At 38.7% G+C, this 14,380-nt stretch overlaps 2 pseudogenes across 2 annotated transcripts; both read right to left on the reverse strand.

The window, feature by feature from the left end:
- Positions 1-1,346: 1,346 nt before the first annotated feature.
- On the reverse strand, positions 1,347-3,222 carry LOC114309916 (anthocyanidin 3-O-glucosyltransferase 2 pseudogene; annotated as a pseudogene). Its single transcript, XR_014328576.1, has one exon. The product of XR_014328576.1 is annotated as an anthocyanidin 3-O-glucosyltransferase 2 pseudogene (transcript).
- A 2,716-nt stretch (positions 3,223-5,938) lies between these two features.
- Positions 5,939-7,644, reverse strand: LOC114309915 (anthocyanidin 3-O-glucosyltransferase 2 pseudogene; annotated as a pseudogene). Its single transcript, XR_014330273.1, has one exon. The product of XR_014330273.1 is annotated as an anthocyanidin 3-O-glucosyltransferase 2 pseudogene (transcript).
- Positions 7,645-14,380: the final 6,736 nt, after the last annotated feature.

A 14,380-nucleotide genomic window follows, 5' to 3' on the forward strand; every position in this document is an offset into this window, starting at 1 on the left:
GTGAAAATTTACAAAAGTAAAAATCCTTCATGTCTTTGTAATTTTTTTCCTTCTGTCCCATTGGCAGTAATTCCCCTTTTAGTTATTTTATAGACAGTAATTTATTACATGTAGTTGTATTCTGTGTTATGTTGAACATTTGTATGCTATGTCGTATGATATGATATACTTGTCTCCTTATCTCTTTTGGTATCATCAAGAGAAATATGGCCTTGTTTGGCAAAGTTTTTTTTTTTTTTTTTTTTTTTTTTTTTTTTTTTTTTTTTTGAGTTAAAATTCACAAAAAGATAAAATAAACTAAAACAGTCAATAAGATAAAATATCACATTAAATTTATAATTATTTTACTTTTTCTGTTATAAACATCACATCCAAATATGAAAAAATTTAACTATCTTCCTAAACACAAATATTTTGGAGAATGATCCTCTCTAGTCCAACTAGACTGGATGGCGCTGTTTGGGTCCGTGGGTTCCATCACAGGTCCTATTTCGATGATTCGAACTGTTCATTTTGTCGGGTTCTCCGTGTATTTCGTCCAAAAAAAATAGGTCGATCCGATAACTATAATTTGTTCAATTTATTATATTTGTGACTAAAAAAATATATAATTTATTTTTCAAAATACAATTATTGTCTATTTCTTTAGTGAAAAATTAAATAAGTTACAATTATTGAATTGATCTAATTTTTTTTGGATGAAATATACGAATTACTCGATAAAATGAACTGTTTAGATCATCGAAACGAGACCCGTGAGGGGCTCACGAACCCAAACAGCGCCTTCCAATTTAAAATCTGGACTAAAAGAAATTGGCCCTGTTTGGTACAGCTTAATTTCAGCTTATTTCAGCTTTTAGCCCAATTTAAGCTATTTTCATGTTTTTGTAAGTCAGAAATCAACTTATTCTTTGAGTAGGGCAGGAGAAGCTTAATTTATAAGTCAGAAATCAGCTTATGTTCATAATTATAAGGTATAAGCTGTTAAGATATAAGGTATAAGCACTTTCCCACAACTCTACCAAACAGGGCCATTATTCTCTAATATTTTAACTTACTAAAATAATCAAAAACTAAAAAAAACTATCCAACTTTTCAAATAAGACCTATAATTCATTAAAAAGGATAACTATTCAAACTGATCATTCAAATTATATCAACAAACTGATTTTATCCGAAGAATAATGCTTGGGACCCCCTTTTGGGGGTCACCCTCTCACCCCCCTTTGCCACGTGGCAGGGGTGATTGGAGGAGCAGGAAAAAAAAAAAAAGAAAAAAAAAAGGTAACCAATGAGAGAGAGAGGGGGTTAAAGGGGTGGGGGAAAAGGGAGATGAATCATTACTCTTATCCAAATATAATATCAAGGATAATTATTCAAATTGATGATTGAAATATAAAGTGAATTTAAGGGAGAAATAAATTTCCATCCAAAAATTCTAGCAAACTTTCCATGATCAGTCGTTTCCCACCATACCATCAACCAACCGCTTTAACGAACTAAACGAAGACCCACCTTCCATAAAAGCCTCTCTGCTCTTCTCTCGCATCTCTCTCACTCTCTCCCTCACCAGATTCCCACTATCCATCACACCTTTCATTGCTCTCTCTATCTCCTCCGCCGCCACCACCACCTCAACTCCGCCGCTGCCGTAGCTCGCACCACCACGTTCATCCCTACAATCCAATCTCAGCTCCACCGCCAGATCCAAATCCACCACCATCTCAAACGCATTGATCTGTTGCTCTGCGTAGATCGGCCATGTCACGATCGGAACACCGAACCACAAGCTCTCCAAAATCGAGTTCCACCCGCAGTGCGACACAAACCCTCCCACCGCCGCGTGGCCCAGCACCGCCGTCTGCGGGGCCCACCCGCACACCATTCCTCTGTTTTCCGTCCGTTTCAGAAACCCTTCCGGCAGCAAGCCCTCGTGATCGCCGCCGCAATCGGTCGGCATCGCTAACCCACCTTCGGGTGGCGGCCGCCGTATGGACCACAAGAACCGGTGGCCGCTCTTCTCTAGCGCCGCCGCAATCTCCGCCAGCTGCGGCGGATCAAAGCACCCTAGGCTTCCGAAGCAGAGGAACACGACCGACGACATAGGCTGTTCGTCGAGCCATTTCAAGATCTTGTCTCGATCGCTCCCCGATCGGGCATCGCCGGCGAGGTCAAGCAGCGGCCCGACGGCATAAACCGGTGGCGATTCCGGCGAGGCTAACAAAGACTTCACCGCATAGGATTCGAGCTCTTCGAATGTATTTACGATTATGCCCTTGGCCTCTCTGAACCTCCTGGCGTGGTTCAGTAAGCAGTTGTAGCCGCCGTGCTTGTTGAATAGAAAGGCGGGTAGGACCGAGGTAGGGACCGGGTTAGCGTAACTCGGGAAATGAGTCACTGAGTTCGGATCGGAGGCGGAGAACTCAGTTCCAATCAGGGCATGGCGGATTGGGAGGTGGAGCATGAGGCCGAGAAAGGCGGCGCTGGAAGGAAAGAAGAGGTAAGTAGGGGCTGCGAATTCGTTGGCGACGTCAATCATGGCGGTGCATAAAAAGTCCACCACCACCCCCGCCAGCCTCGGCGTCGCAGGAGAAGATGACAACACATGGTTGACGATTGCTTCTCTGACCTGTGATTTGTGGCTTTCCAGGAAATCAGAGAAAAATTTCTCCGGAGACTTGGGGACTACTGGTTCCGAAGGTGGTGGTGGAGGAGGGAGGTGGATGTAGCGCAGTCGGTTTTCGGAGGCGGCGAGTGATTCGACATAGAGATTGTAGGAAGGAAAGAAGAATGGTTTGATAAGGAGGACTGTTATGGAGAAATGTTCGTGTCGATCAAGTAAGTGTTTGGCTAACTCTACTATAGATACAAGGTGACCCGTTGCAGGGGTTGGCACCAACACAAGCTCTGCTTTGTTCTTCATTTTTTTTAGAAGGTTTGTTATTTTGTTTTCTTTTTTTCTTGATGAACCAATCTTTTATTGAGGGAGTCCATAGCTTTCATCTCCTAAAAGAAGACACAATCGTCATATTTGTTGGAGGGATTTCATTGAACGGATTAACATTCTTTTGAGACTATTAGCCTTGGAATTATCAATTGTTTTGGATGGTATATCTTATCTGTATTTGGTTCAGGTCAGGAGGTTGGATTGATAATCTTTGTTTAATCTTTCATTTTGTACTTTACCCTCCTTTTAGGATTTAATAGTTGAGGATATTATGTTTGGATGGACTATTACTCCGGATCTCAATTTTCTTAGGTAAATATCAAATTATATATTTTGTTGGATTATTAGTTCAATCTTATGACCATATCTACCCAAACAAACATGTCAAATGTGTTCGAAGTTATGATCTACTCACTAAACTAATAGTCCATGTTTGGTTTCGTTTGGAACGTTGATTGACTTTTTGATTTTTTTAGTCCATGGTTAAAAAGTTTCGTTTGGGTTAGATTTTTTCGCTTTTTTTGACTTTTGTGAGTGAAAAAAATAAAATAATTATGGTCTGAATGTGACATTTTATTCTATTGACTTCGAACATATTTTATCTTTTTGTGACTATTTTAGCCCCCAAACCTCATTTTAGCCTATGCTAAAGGAGGGTTTTGTTTGGGGGGTTTGAGTATAGAGATTGAATTGTTAATTATTGTGGTTCACAAAAATTATGTTTATTTTTAAAAGATATATTGAAATTGAGATAGTGCTTGGTTTACTGGAATAAATTAGTATAACGGTGATACCAACCTATATGGTGTCATAGCCAATAAAACACCGCAAATGGAATTAGATGGAAAGTTTTGTCTAACACTCACCTAATAATGTCGTGGTTCCTACTATAAATTAAGAATATTATTCGTTGGATGTAATACCGTTACTAGTATTATCATTATATCAAATATTTACTCCACTAGAATGAAATGAAATAGGGGTATCATTCTATCAAAATTTTCATTCAAATTTGAAAATAGATAGTAATTTTTTTTTTAATTAATGTGATAAAATTTTATAGTTCTGAGTAACAAATTAATTTATTATTTTTTAAAATTAATGATTTATACTTAAATGTCTTGAAAATAGATGGATTGAAAATGGGCACAACAAGATCCAGATTTCTCTTTCTCCACTAGATAGCAAGTGAACCATTTATTTTTTATTTTTTATTTTTTTAAGTATTCATATGAGTTGTTCTGACCTTTCTTTTCATCGATTGATGGACTGTTGTGGTTTGTCATCAAGTCATTGGTGAGTGAGAAAGACGGCAAGTTTATTTTTGTGCATGTCCAAACAGGCATGTTTATATTTGTATTTGTGTATTGTGGATTGATTGATAGTAAAGTTCATAGTGAGTTTATTTGATGAATTTATTTATCACATAACATTGTTACAGTGTCTCTTTAAAATTAATACAAAATTATGAACAATAATTATTTCAATCAATAAAAATTTTATTAGAATATCACATAGATTTGCCCCAAAATCACCATATAATTTTCTATCTAATTGTGCCGGACTTACAGAGTGTTTGAATTTGGTATTGTTATTTAGGTTAGAATAATGACATACCTAAAAACCGACTTATTATATTTTGAAATCCATGTCTAAACTATCAATATATAAATTTGAGTTGTTGTTCTTAAATAATTAATATCGATTACCTTTTATTTCAAATGTATTAATCTAAACACAACTTAATGTCATTTCATGAATTGAGGAGTTTCTATGATTTCCACTGCCTCATCCAGTGCCTAGTGATGCATATGAGTGTTTAAATAGTTCAACTGATAAATGAGTTAAACTGGCTTTGGAGCATTTATAATTTTAATTTTGATTTTGATCAATCTTGTTGGGAGGTACTGTTGGAGGAAAGAAAAAAAGTTATCTATATCAGGAAAAATATAAATAAAATTGAAATAACATAATTAGGATTTCAACATTAAAAATAAGAAATATAAAATTCGAAACATAAATAAAATTCAAAATATAAATTCAAAACGACTTCTAACATCAAGGGTCAAAACTATAATTGTATTGTAACAATTTTTCTAGATATGTCGAACTATTTGAAGCAAATAAAAAAGGAACACATTGTGGGATCAAGAAACTAATGGACTGGTAAATTCTGACATTGTTGAAGATCTATTATGTGTTCGTAGTTTTACTTTATAAAACATATATATATATATATATATTATTCTTTTTGCTCCACATGAATCTGATTTTTTTCATGCCTATGACGTTAAGTAGTTCTAGAAAAGATTGATATAAGCTTTTGAACGAGATTTCTTATTGACATTAATTCATTTTTACTTTTGATATGTGAGTACATAAAAATATTTGCATACTGATTGGCTTAATTTGATTGTATCTAGGGACAATAAATAGTTATTTTTGTGTTAAATTGAATGTTGTCAAAATAATTTAGTTTTATTTTGTTGCATGGTATAATACATTTCATTAAAAATGATAATTATTCAAATTGATGATACAAATTTAAGGTGAAATTGGGTAAGAAATAAAGGCTGTGTTTGGTTTAGCGCTCTAATCATAATTTCACCCTTTCACATAAAGCCTCTGTTTGGATGAAATTTTTAAAAATTGATTCCACCACATATTTCAAAACACATTTCTCTTTTACCTTTGGCAAAACTCTTTTCAAGCCAAAACTCTTACATTTTCGTACATGCCCTTTCTTTCGTCTTTTCCATTCTGAAAAGGTTCATGTGCCAAAAAAGATCAAAGCTGAAGATGCTTCATGGGTGACCTGTAGCTCTTCAATTACTTATTCCGCTCTTTGAAAAATACTGTGACCTTCAAATCCAAACCATGCTTGTGAACCAATTCCTTCCCACTCATAAATTGGCATTGACGAGTTCCCTCAAATCAACTGGCTTTTAGTTTATGCATTGTGATCGATTCACCCTCTAGACAACAAAGCAATGACAACAAAGAGATACAATTTTTATAAATTTCTGCCCAAAACTATGTATGAATTCTGTAAGCAACTGTTTAATTTTATGCTTAATTCCTAAATTTATTTGTCTTAATTTCTAAATTTATTTGCCTTGGCTCAAATTTGTGAAGTCTTTTCTCGAATAAGAGGGCGTCCCAACATATCATCAACCAACCGCTTTAACGAACCAAACGAAGACCCACCTTCCACAACAGCCTCTCTACTCTTTTCTCTCATCTCTCTCACTCTCTTCCTCACCAAAATGTCACCATCCATCACACACCTCACTGCTCTCTCTATCTCCTCTGCCGCCACCAATTCAACTCTGCCGCCGCTCCCACCAAGTTCATTCCTGTAGTCCAATCTCAGCTCCACCGCCAGATCCAAATCCACCACCATCTCAAACGCATTCAACTGTTGCTCTGCATACATTGGCCATGTCACGATCGGAACACCAACCCACAAGCTCTCCAAGATCGAGTTCCACCCGCAGTGCGACACAAACCCTCCCACCGCCGCGTGCCCCAGCACCGTCGTCTGCGGCGCCCACCCGCACACCATTCCCCTATTTTCCGTCCGTTTCAGAAACCCTACCGGCAACAAGCCCTCGTAATCGCCGCCGCAATCTGTCGGTATCTCGAACTCGCCTTGTGGTGGCGGCCGTCGAATGGACCACAAAAACCGGTGGCCGCTCTTCTCTAGTGCCGTGGCTATCTCCTCCAGCTGAGGGGGACAGATGTACCATAGGCTTCCGAAGCAGAGGAAAACCACCGACGACGGAGGCTGTTCATCGAGCCATTTCACGATCATGTCCCGATTGCTCCCCGATTGGGCCTCGCCGGCGAAGTCTAGCAACGGTCCGACGGCGTAAACTGGCGGTGATTCCGGCGAGTCTAACAGAGACTTCACCGCACAGGATTCGAGCTCTTCGAATGTATTTACGATTATGCCCTTGGTTTCTATGAACCTCCTAGCGTGGTTGAGAAAGCAGGTGTAGCCGCCGTGCTTGTTGAATAGAAAGGCGGGTAGGACCGAGGTAGGGACCGGGTTAGCGTAACTCGGGAAGTGAGTGACCGAGTTTGGATCGGAGACAGTGAACTCGGTTCCGATTAGGGAATGGCGGATTGGGAGGTGGAGCATGAGGCCGAGAAAGGCGGCTCCGGAAGGGAAGAAGATGTAAGTAGGGGCGGCGAATTCGTTGGCGATGTCGATCATGGGGGTGTAGAAGAAGTCCACCACCAACCCCGCCAGCTGAGAAAAAGACAACACATGGTTTATGATTGCGTCTCTCACGTGTGATTTATAACTTTCCAAAAAATCGGAGAAATTTTTCTCCGGAGACGTGAGGAGTAGTTGTTCAGGAGGCGGTGGCGGTGGCGGTAGTGGAGGAGGGAGGTGGACGTAGCGGAATTGGGTGTCGGAGGCGGCGAGTGATTCAACGTAGAGATTGTAGAAGGGAGGGTGGAATGGGTTGATGAGGAGGAATGTGATAGAGAAGCGTTGGTCTTGATCGTGTAGGCGTTTGGCAAACTCTACCATGGATACAATGTGGCCCATTCCTGGGGTTGGCATGAACACAAGCTCTGCTTTGTTGTCCATTTTTTTTTGTAAGGTTTGTTATTTTGGTTTTTTTTTTTTTCCTTCTTGATGAACCACTCTTTTATAGAGAGTTCACAGCTTGTATCTCCTAAAAGCTCACTAAGCCTCCGTTTGGCAAGAAAAAGCCCAGGCTTTTTTTGGCTAAAATAGCCACAAAAAACAAAATAGGCTATTTTAACCACAAAAAACAAAACATCAAATCCAACCCATAATCATTACAATCCTCTCTCACAAAAAAAGTCAAAAAAGCCAAAAAGCCAAAAAGCCCTTCCCAAACCAGGCTAAAATAGCCCAGGCTAAAATAGCCAAAAAGCCAAAAAGCCAACCCACTTCCCAAACGGAGGCATAATGTATTTGAAATTATGATGTAATCCATGATTTAAATATATTTAACTCACTCACTCAATTATTAAAGTTATGATATGATGTGATTGGATAATAATAAATAAATGATAAATATAATCTTACAAATAAATTATAAGTTTAGTTGTAATAATTTTATTGTTTTTTTTTTCCTCATAATTTATATATAGAGAGAGACTTACAAAATGGATGGATTGAATTGAATTATAGAAGTGGACCTTGTGATCAACTTAATGATAACCTAAACAATTGTCTTTTATCACATAATTTCAAATTGATGTTTTAAAATTTTATCTCTATCTACTACATCTGTTAGTAAAACATTATAAAATTAATTAATTGGTATAATATTTTTCAAAAAAAAAAAAAAAAAAAACGAGAAAAGAAAAGAAGGGCTAAAACATGGCTGAATTGGTCCTCTTCTTTTTCATGAATTGATGATTCTTGTGGATTGTCATCAAATCTTTACGCTGTATTTAGTTAATAAATTTTGATAGTGATTTGAAAAGAAAAATAAAAATAAAAAATGTGTGTAAAATATAATTGAAATGAAATGAAATTATATTTTTATATATTTTTTTTCTCTCTAAATTTATGAACTAAACACAATCTTAGTGAGTAAAAATAAGGATAAGTAAATTTTTGGGAAAAATACAATTCAACGGAGGGTTTGGAAAAAAAATTACACATAAATGACAATTTTTATAAATATTAATAATTAAAATTTTAATCTTATTTATGTATTTATACTTTTAGTGAGATGGAGGAGGCTGTCAATGGAAACCAAAATAGCCACTGTACGAAGGTTATGTTTGGTATGGGTTTTTCCGGCTATTTTAGTCACAAAAAAAATTAAAATAGATTAAAAATTTAATAAAACAAAATATCACATTTAAATCATAATTATTTCATTTTTTCCTTATAAAAGTTAAAAAGCTTATTCCAAACACAAGCTAAAATATTCAAAAGTTAAAAAGTTAATTCATATCCCAAACGAAAGCATAATGAATTTTCCTTCGTTGGGTGTATTTATACTTTTTAAAAAGAGAAGTGATTAAGAGGTCTAAAACAAGAACTCTAATATGAATTCTAGTGATGTAGTAAAACAAAATAAATAAAAATAAATAAAATAAAAATAAAAATAGAAATAGAAATACAAACCAAACTAATACATCACATAATAAAATCCACCCTTAAATCAAGAGGTCTCCTAAACATTCTTTTCAAGAGTGTTATGGGAAGTTAGTAAAAAGTTAACTTTTTAGTTTTTTGACTTTTTTAGTGATTTTTTTAGCTAAAAAATTGACTTTTTGTGACTTTTTTTGTATAAAAAAAGTAAGGCTCCATTTGGTACAGTTTGGAACTAACGTTCCAAAGCTTATTTTGCACATCATGTTTGTTTAGGACTTCAAAAATTTATTCCATACTTACTTTTGAAAACTCGGTCGAAGAAGAGAAAACTTGGGCTACCCGGACGTCCCACCGGTCGTCCAGCCAGTTGACCGAACAGTGCAATTTTTTATTTTTTTTACAATTGACACATGTTAATTTTTATATATTCGAAAAAAATATTTTTTAAATTTTTTAAAATTTTTTATAAGCTTTAATAGAATTTTGAGTTGTGTGTTTGGTTATGAGTTGTAAATTTATGTATCAAATATTATATGTCATATCAAAAATTTCTCACTCAATTCAAAAAAAATTTCAAAACTCTTTCACCAAACAAATTTTCTATACTCAAATCATAATTTTAAAATTCACAAATTCAAAATACAATTCTTATTTTCAAATTATATTTAAAAACTCTACTAAACAAAATCTAAAAAAGTGACTATTTTAACTTCTCTCAAAAGATCCTCAAAAAACTAATTGAATTGCAGTTCTTCATATATTTTTGTGCATGTCCCAGAAGGTCATGATTGTGTATTTTGTTTGATTGATAGAAAAGGACTGCGTCGTGACATCTTCTACTTGTGATGAGTGGACGGCTAACGGGACGAAAATTAGCCTCCATTTGCCAAGGTAAATTGGGATTAGAAAAATGCTTAGTAGCACTAATTAGTGCTCTCACTAATTAGATGACAGTGGGTTTCGTCATTAATGATGTGATATTTTGATTTTAGAATTGTATTTTTTTTTTTTTACTTTTTTAATGCATTAGTGCTGTAGGAGAGGGTTCGAGAAAGGAGTTGGAAAATTCGAAGATATTCGAAGATCCTTGAAGAACAACTTCGAATTCTCTAAAATATGATGAGAGGCTTAGATTCTTCAATAATCTCAACTTAGGAACACAACAACAAAGGAGATGATGGAGATAAGAGATTGGGTGAAGAAGAAGGCAAAATGGCTAGAGAATAGAATAATGGCAATGCTCTCCCATTGATCTCCCACTTTCACTCTCAAGGTTGATAATGGAGAAGGGAAATTAGTTCTTTCCCAAGAGTTAAAAAATCTCCAAATCCATCCCTTGTAAAGCTATGGGTGGGTGCTATTTATAGGCACCTCATGATGTAGGATGGAGCCCATGTGCAAGGCACATGGGGGATATTTTCTCTAACCACCTTGTCCGAGGGGGTGACCTCTCCGAGGAGGTGACTTCTCCGAGGAGGTGACCTCTCCGAGGAAGTGACTTCTCCGAGGAGGTGACCTCTCCGAGGAGGTGACTTCTCCGAGGATGAGAAAACCCCGAAGAGGAGATCAATCCCTCGGCGAACCCTTCTTCTTAGCCACACCTAACCAATGATCCCCAATCATCCCAAAGGGTCAGGGGTAGTCCCAGAGGACGTCCTGCCGCAAAATATTGCCGAGTCTCATGGACCCCCCGGGGTCGTGCCACCTCGACCCGGGTATAGGCTAGTTTAACCGAAGAGTGAATTTATCTCCACTCACCGTCCTCGGGATCGGGTCCTTTGTTCGAACTCCATTACGCCCATGGTTCTGGTGCGTAGATCCCGGAAAGCTCCGAGCCCGCAAGTGTTCTGGGACTCATTAACGGAGCGACTTCTAGATTGCGTCTGAATCCGTTCGAAGCCAAGTATTTCGGACCTCTAGGCTCGTGGATCCGAACCCTTTCGAGTCCGAGTGCCTCGGATCTCTAGGCTTGCCTAATACCCTTTCGAGTCCGGGCCTGAGTAAGTCTCTAGGTTCGTGGATCCGAACCCTTTCGAGGCTTAGAGCCATTTAGCCCGTTTGATGGTGATAAATCTGGTCCCGCCAGTCTTGGACTTGCGATAAATTCGGGCCCACTAATCTTGGGCTATTGGGCCTAAATAATTTAGTGGGCTCAAATTAGCCCCTCTTACATTTGCCCCTTGCGTGTATGAGAAATTTTAAATTTCTCAGACATGCATACTGTCATTTCTTCGACCCTGTTTCGCATCACGTTCCCCAAAAAAAAAAAACGTTTTGTCACGACAGAGTCTATGGATAAAGTTGATGACGCACTTCAATTTACAGAAAAAATTGACAAGCAAAAATTTAATTTTTTTTTTTTTTTTTTTTTTTTTTTTTTTTTTTGAAAATATAGATGTATATATTTTTTAACCAAAGAATAAAGAAGCATTTTTTTTTTTTGTTTGGCACACAGCAGATCAATTACCTATATATACATTATTAGAATATACTAATAGAATATTCAAAGATAATGCTTCCTTTTTTTTTTTTTAATTAAAGAAAGGCTCAAAAACCCTAATGCATAGCTTCTTATTATTTTATTTTTTGTTGTGCAGCTGTTGCGGCGCTCTTCCTCTCTAAACTAAGAGACCAGACCCAGATCGGCATCTTCTTCAACAAAGTTCTGCTTCTGCAATTCCGGAGGACCATCGCTGTTTGTTCACTACCCACTGTTACAATCATCGAAGACCACACAAGCCACCACCGCCGGCCTTCGTGACAGTCACTGTTGGCGCCGACCATGACGCCCTCTCAACACTGCTTGCGTCGCCACCCCAGGCACCGCCTACATGACCCAAGCCGCTGGTAATACGCACCAACGCCGGACCAACTCGTCATTGGCTGACCTGCCGTGGCCGCCGGTTCTCCTTATTCGCCGATTCCGGTGTCGTTTCTTGGTGATTACAACCTGTGTCGATTTCAGCTCGGCATCGTATCACTCTCCTCAACCTCTTTTTTTTTTTTCTTGGACTTGGCAGTGACCAACACCAGATTTAGCTTGCCGTCGGCCTATCCTCTTTGTGTCAATGTTGACTCTAGTATTCCATTGACCGACCTTCATTTGTGTTGTTATTTCATATTGCTGAAACCTCATCTTTGAAAATTTTTTTTTTTTGATTTACTTGACCGAGACTGACCCAGCCTTTTTCTTCTTCAACAAAACAGAGACTACCACAATGTGCATGCTGGCCATCTTAGCTTCAAGCAGCGCCACCGACCTGTCCCAGCTCCAACCATCGCAGACGTCACAACCCAGATCCAGACACTCCGGAGCTCACTGACCAGCACCAACGCCGACTCCTCAGCGACGTCACTGCCGCTTCTGGCCTTCGACAGCCGAGCTCAACCACTGTTGGCCTCTCTGCTGCAACTTCGCCATTGAACCCGACTGCCCAGAGCCGACCACACCGTTGCCCATTCAACGTGACGCGTGTGGTTGCCAACTCCTCTGCGACACCACTGTTGCCTCCGGCTTCGGATTGTCCGACATTGACCACACACGTCCGCCCACTCAACGCGACGTGTGTGGTCTTGCCTAGCACTGCACAGCTTGTCGTTGGCCTCGAGTGTGCTTGTTTCATATCTACAGCCCGTGCTTGTGCGTCTCACACTTGCGGCCTTGCCACTGCCTCTAGCCAATGCCGATCATGCCGCCCTCTCAACGCGGCATCGGTCATCGGCCCATCCTCTTTGTGTTGCTATTTCAGATTGACAAGTGCTCGCTGAAACCCTCTTCTCATTCTTCTTATATTTTTGGATCTGTGGGTAAGCTTCTGAAATTCCTCTGCCTCAGGTTTGTAAATATAAGCTCAAAATCTTCTTCTCTTGATTTTTTTTTTTTTTTGACGCTTGCAGAACTTGATTTATACACTGAGAATTTGCAATTTCAGCTTGAGGTAGATAATACAGGATTTGTATAATTTTAATTTTATATTTCGATCCCAGATCTGGATTCTGAACTCCTATTGTTGAACTTGTTCTAAAATAGAAACAAGGCTTGAAGCACTTTTGGTTGACTCAAAATCTGATGTTGCTAAAATCACAATATTGCATGTTTGAATATTGTAATTCCGGAAATTGAAACTTTGCTGAGAAGCTTGGTTTGAATGTAGACAAAATGACACTTTGCTCTGTTGAAGAGAAAGGAACAAATGTGCCGTTGTTGTTGATGATATCCACATTGATATTGCTATTTGTTGAACCTGAAGAATACCCGAGAAAAAGAATTGTTGATGACTTCTGGGGTTGAATCTGTTGATAAACCCATCATGTAAATCTAATTATAAAAAAAAATGACTGATTGTTGCAACCCCGAGAATATTAGATATCATGCTCGACCTCCTGATGTAGAATTCATCGTAGGACTTGTTGATATGATGAAATACTTCGTTGAATAATAAAGATGATATATTGTTGTTTGTTTAACTTGTGGATGCTTGGGAAATACATAGCTGATGCCAAAATTTTGTGTGACCGTTGTAGCTTTATGTTGGCTTGAGAGGAATCGGCTCGGAGAGACAAAAACTTGATTGTTGCATTTTCATAAACTTGCTCAGAGTAATAAAATTGTTGTAACTTAAATAGATCATTATTATTTATTGATATTGCCTCATTCTGATAATGCCTGAATCAGGATATGAAATTGATATTGCTCATCTCATTTGTCGGTTTTACTATTTCAGGCAAATAAATTCTTGATTGAGATCCACGACCTCGGGGCCCTTAGAACCCACACTAATGAGAGCAAGGGCTGTTCCTCGGAAGTCCGAACAGAAGCAAGACTGTCCCTCGGAAGTCCGAACAGAAGCAGGACTGTCCCTCGGGAGTCCGAAAGTAGCACACACCCTACTTTGGCAAGAAAGATTCCTCTGGAAGATAACCGAGTCTACCAAGCTTCTACCAACAGAAGTAAAGACTGTCTCTCAGAAGTCCGAGCAGAAACAAGGCTGTCCCTCGGAAGTCCGAGCAGAAACAAGGCTGTCCCTCGGAAGTCCGAGCAGAAACAAGGCTGTCCCTCGGGAGTCCGAGTGGATGCGCACTTCTACTTCGGCAGCTAATGGAAGCAAAGGCTATCCCTCGGGAGTTCGAGCAGGAAACAAGGCTCTCCTTTAGAAGTCCGAGCAGAAACGAGGCTGTCCCTCGGGAGTCCGAGTGGATGCGCACTTCTACTTCGGCAGCTAATGGAAGCAAAGGCTATCCCTCGGGAGTTCGAGCAGGAGACAAGGCTCTCCTTTAGAAGTCCGAGCAGAAACGAGGCTGTCCCTCGGGAGTCCGAGTGGATGCGCACTTCTACT

The sequence above is a fragment of the Camellia sinensis genome, chromosome 5, assembly GCF_055761805.1.
Source record: "Camellia sinensis isolate YWXY chromosome 5, ASM5576180v1, whole genome shotgun sequence".
NCBI lineage: Eukaryota > Viridiplantae > Streptophyta > Magnoliopsida > Ericales > Theaceae > Camellia > Camellia sinensis.